We start from the raw sequence: 6,000 nt of genomic DNA, 5'->3' as shown, positions 1-6,000 counted from the left end.
GCTTTCCGCTATCCTGAGACTTTCTCAAGTTTTCTCTCGCAATCTCGAGAGTCTCCTCCAGTTTCTCTCGCAACTCGAACACGTACTGGTAACTGTTCTTCACTTCAGGTGTGTCCACATCTTTCGTCCACAATTCCTTTAGTATCTGCATCGGGCCTCTCACGGTCCGCCCGTACATCAGCTCGAACGGGGAGAATCCAGTGGACTCTTGTGGCACCTCCCTGTATGCAAACAGCAAGGCATTGATGTAGCGATGCCACTGCCTTGGCTGCTCACTGCATAGTTTCTTCAGCGTGGACTTCAGCGTCGCATTGAATTTTTCGACCAGCCCATTGCACATCGGGTGATAAGGTGTCGTAGTCAAGTGACGAATGCTCAGCAGCCTGTTGACCTCTTCCATGCATTCAGAGACAAACTGTGTCCCCAGGTCTGTGAGGATCTCTTCAGGAACCCCAATTCTGCTGAAAATGTCCACAAGTGCCTCGGCAACAGTCTCGGTGTCAATTTTCTTCAGAGGCACGGCTTCTGGGTACCTGGTTGCATAGTCTACCAGGGTCAGTACCCAACGATGACCCTCTTCACTTGGCGGTTTTATCTCGCCGATGAGGTCAATGGCCACCCTCTTGAAAGGTCGGTCGATCAAAGGCATCTTCTGCAACGGCACTTTCGGGACCCTTCCTCGAGGTATGGTTTTCTGGCAAATATCGCACGATCAGCAGAATCGAGTCACATCTGCATGCAGTCCTGGCCAGTAAAACGCAGCCTGGATTATGTCCGATGTCTTCTTGACACCCAGGTGACCTCCCATAATAGAGTCGTGGGCCACCTCCATCACCTGGCGCCTAAGTGGTTGAGGCACCAGAACTTGACGTAATGGCTTCCCACCGTTGACTCTCGGGTGCTGGAACACTCTGTACAGGATTTTGGCCTTTACTTCAAAGTGCACAGTGCCTTCGCCCTTAGTCATCTCCTTGACAGGACGACTCCTGTACTTTGTCAAGGTCAAATCAGCTTCCTGTAGCTGAATCAGCCGATCCCTGTCCACGACAGCAGTTGCAGAACTGTTGGTGACCCTGAGTGGCGTAGTTGTTTTGTCCTTCTTCGCCTGGGCTCTGGTCGTCACAGCGCTTACAACCTGCGGCTGGTCGCGGCGATGCACAGTTGCTCTGTCATCTCGTAACAGTTCGCTGATATCTTCATTCGCGAATGGCAGTGGGTCTTCCTCCTCAGCAGCAGGCTGAGCTGAGCCCATTCTCCATTCGAAATCAGGGTCATCAGGACGTCTCGCACCCCCAATGTTCCCAATTAATAGATCGTACAAGGGCTTCTTCAGGCAGACGGCCTCAACTTCTCCGGTGAAGTATGGAGTATCTATCTGGATCTTTGCCACTGGTGCCCTCACGCATTTGCTGTCAGCCATGAGCGTCCACTTGAAGTCACCAGTGAACTTCTCTGTTGGCACCAGATCCTCTTTGACAATGACTCCATTGCAGCCCGAATCTCTGAGAACAGTCACTTCCTGCTTCTCAACAAATCCCTTCGACACGGGCATGTTCGACACTGACACAGCTGCGCTGGCGACGACAGAGATTGACTTGCCATTAGCGAGTAGAAGCTGGCCATCAGATGGACATTCTTCCACGTCCGATGGTGTATCCACTTGCTCGGCAGCCCTTGGTAGTATGACGCTGCTCGCACATACTTGTTGGTTCGAGCCACTCGTTTGCCTCTTGTTGTCGTAATATCTCCGTCGATGTTCTTGCGCTTTGTCATTGACATGTCCGTTATTTTTCTTTTGGGGACAGTTGGCGACTCGGTGACCCTTGGCATTGCAATGGAAACACGTTATGTTCTGCCCTTCATTGGATGATGGTGCGGACTCAGTTTGTCCCTTGGCAGGTTGGTTTCCCTGGTTCCCGCTCTTCTGGAAAGGTTTCGATGACTTTGACGTCCCCAGGGTCCTTCCATGAGCAATGAGATAACGCTCAGCAGCATCAGTAATGTCCTTCAAACCCCGCAGTTTTTGCTCTTCCAAGCGGGTCGCCAGGTCCTTCGGGCAGGCATTAAGGAACTGCTCCTTCACGATCAAGTCCCGCAGACTCTCGTATGACTGCTCTTCACCTGATAACTCCACCCACTTCTGCAGGTATGACGACAGGCGCTCCACAAACTGGCTCGGTGTCTCTCCAGACAATGGCTGGCATTCGCGGAAGCGTTGACGGTAGCCCCTTTCAGTGAAGTTGTAGCAACGCAACAGAGCTTCCTTCAGTACATCATAGTCTCTGGCGTCATCGTTTGAGAGTCTAGTGTAGACCTCAAGTGCTGCCCTCAAATGTGCGCTGAGTAGAATCGCCCAGTCGTCGCGCTGCCATCTAGCACTCTCAGCGAACCTCTCGAATCTTGCAAGGTAGCAGTCGATCTGGTCCTTCCCGTCAGCGAATGCTGGAAGTTTCGGTGCCCTGTGTAACATTTGCTGCTGGTTATCTCTTTGGCGTGGTGCCTCGTGCTCATTTTGAACACGCACCATTTCTGTCTGAAGCTCTAAGCGCTTCGTCTCCATTTCTATCTGGAGCTCTACGCGTTTCAGCTCCATTTGCCTTTCTTCACGCTGTGCTTCTCTTTCTTCACGCTCACGCTGCGCTTGTCTTTCTTCACGCTCACGCTGCGCTTGTCTTTCTTTTTCTTCTCGCTCACGCTGCGCTTGTCTTTCTTCACGCTCACGCTGCGCTTGTCTTTCTTCACGCTGCGCTTGTCTTTCTTCACGCTGCGCTTGCAGTCGTGTCTGGGACTCGACGAACTCCGTCAGCTGCTTGCCTTTCAGTCCCAGTTCAACTCCTTTTGCCCAGAACTCAGCCATTCTGGTCTTTTCCGGTGCGTTCGTCTGTATTATTTCACAGCCACGAACGTAGACGAATGTAGTCTTCTAAAAGAACACAGTCTCTACTGCACCTCCGATGCTTCTCTCGTCGCTGTTCACCTTCGTAGACGCAGGCTGCCACCCTCCTCGTCTAACGTGACGGCGCACTCTGCTCACGATACGTACACGACGTACCTCAGTCGTATTTCGTAGTATTAATGCACTAGCTCCGCGACGAAGTCCGTCTCGTCCAAACGGCAGCTAACCTCTGTAATCCCGATACACTCCGGCGTCGCTCACCGTACCGAGCTGCGGCGATTACCAAACTCTTCACCAGTCACACCGAATCCACGGTTCTGTAGTCTCAATACTGATCCCTCAGGATACACCCGATTGATGGCTACCTCCTGTGACTGTCTTGACTGTCTTTGTTGCTGGAAAACCCTTGGCGTTAAACGTAGATCCTTGGCTTGGCCCCCAATTGTTACACGACACTTGAGATTGCCACAAGTTCTCAAACGTCGTATAGTTGTGTTCTTTTATTCTACGTCGCCCGTCTTCGCAGCAGCAGAAAACAACTCGTCAAATTGAGTTCGAGGATTTATTTAGCATTACATACATACAACTGCACAACGTAGCAGAACTCAAATAGAAGCTTTTTTTAACATTCAAATCGCGCTGGCATATATAGTAAATACTCAATCTCGAGAATATTCCAGACCGAACACGATACAACTACATTATACGAGCCGTGCATGGACTAAACTAGCGACATTCTCTCTGACGTACATCAAAAGCGCCGACACACTTAATCCGAACGAACGCCACGAACTCACGACTAAAACAGCATGGTAAACAACTTGTTTTGACAGGACTAGAAAGTTCACCTGCATTCTCGTCCAAGCATAAATATTGTGTTTACAAAATATAATATCGGTACTTTCCCACAAAGTACAAATAAGTCAACTACATGCAACACACAAAACTGAACCAAAGCTCAGCAACGGTAGCGTTTCCTAACACCGTTCAATACCAAATGTAAACATCTGCATGCAAAATGCATCCATAAGCGAAACCCTGTTTAAGGTGGAGATAAATTAAGCAGTTAGGTACCACAGTCACAGTTATTGCTTCGCGTGTATTTGTTTCTTGACCAGTACTCTTGATTTTGGACCGTTGTGTTCCTAAGACCCTGCACTTTCCTTTAAAATAAAGCTCACCGTAATTAAATAGATCAAACACGTGACATTCGCTTATAAATGAAGTGATTAGCTTTTCCCGATTAAGGTGCATACATTGTTGCTAACTCGAACCTGGCAGTGAGGAGGGTATCGCAGCAACAGTTTGTTTACATCATATACACCCGTGTACGTATGTGTGGTTTTGATTTTCTGCTAGAGGAAGTAGATATTAGCAAAATATCAATTATGGCCGCCAGTTGCATTTTATATTTTCAAATTATCTACTTCCTCCAGCAGATAATCAAAACCAAACATACGTACACGGGTGCATAGATGTAGATCAACTGTTCTGTGATATCTTCCTTACTGCCAAGTTCCACATACCTCAATCGGAAAAGCTAATTACTACATTTATGGGAGAATGTCACGTGTTTGATATATACAGTGAGCATGATATCAAATGAAAGTGCAGGGTCTTAAGAACACAACGGGTACCATTCTACCAACATCAAGACTGAGCATGACCGACAAGGTCAACCTCCCCACACTTCGAACCGAATCCCTGCACCGTCTTTGTACCATCTACACACAGTTTGTACGATTTGTCAGTGTGTTGTGCTCTGAAATTGTCAAGATTCAACAACATTAGACCCGGTTTTTGGCACTCAGCTTTTTCAGTCTGTAAACACTTTGCAACATCTGAACGTCAGTGCATGCACAATTGATGACGTCACCACATGGCATCGCAGCTTCACAGACATCTGTATTATTCTGGTTAGTGTGTTTGTATCCACCCATGACATACAGAAACATCTCCTGGAAGGGTTTATAACCAGCGGTCTAAAATTTGATCACATCAGATGTGTACCTCATGGTTGATTTGAACTCCAGATTATACCATCGTACAGTATCAAGGAAGAGTTTGTAATAAATGATGTCAAGTGCAAATGAATCGCAGTAGATATTTCTCAAAAACTTGACACACGCATCAGCATCACCTTTTTGATTTAATGCCGAATGTACCTTTTGTAGGATACTAACCAACTCGTCAATCAAATCATTTTGTTCTGTATGTAGATAAGATGGTTGTGGACCAGTTTCAGTTGTAGATTTCGTGTTTCCTGGTTATGCAACCCTCAGCATCAACATCAAAATTTTCTACCCTTTTGTCTGGTTTGACTTGATATTGACAATTACGAAGGGGGTACCTCTTTTTGCCCTCATTTTGACAAAGAAAAGGTTTGTACACTTTAAAAGTTTCTCCTGGGTGTTCTTTTTGACAATGTAAGGACGCATCAATGATGCTGTCTTCTCGTTTCTAGCAGTTTTCACATCTCACATATTCCATATTCCATTTTGTGTGTGCATTTAGCTGAAAAAAGAAACCATATTACTTAAACTCTATATGGGTGAAACAACATATCAAAAAGGTAATCGGGAAAAAACTAAATTTTAAAATAAATTGGGTCCCAAATGTTAACTGACTTAGAGGCACCAACAAACCTTTCAGCAACTGTTTTGGACTCGCTATTTCTTTATTACTTTCTTTATTTATTTTGTTGTTTTTAAAAATGTATTTCCAATGCAGCAGTATGAGATGCACCTGGTAATATTTGCTCAGAGCTGGAACATTTTTTAACATATGCTCAGAGCTAGAACATTTTGCTGATCAAACACCTCAGAGCTGGGACATTTCGTTTTTGCCGCATAACATGCAGATTTCACCACTTTGATGCCATCCACGTATAGGAAATGTTAAAGGTACTGAACTTGTCAAATCCAGGTGCATGGAACCCCTGGGGCATTTAGTCATACCTCAGGCAGCTATCCGTTGAAAGAACTACCAAGTTTCATTGACTTGCACCCAAAGAGTCAAGAACTGCGATTGTTTTACGAATTAATTTCGTACTCGGACCCGGCTGGTCTTGACCTATTTTTGGATCTAAATTTAGATCAGGTAGA

The sequence above is a fragment of the Littorina saxatilis genome, unplaced genomic scaffold, assembly GCF_037325665.1.
Source record: "Littorina saxatilis isolate snail1 unplaced genomic scaffold, US_GU_Lsax_2.0 scaffold_1014, whole genome shotgun sequence".
Taxonomy (NCBI): Eukaryota; Metazoa; Mollusca; class Gastropoda; order Littorinimorpha; family Littorinidae; genus Littorina; species Littorina saxatilis.
This window is presented reverse-complemented; position numbering follows the sequence as displayed.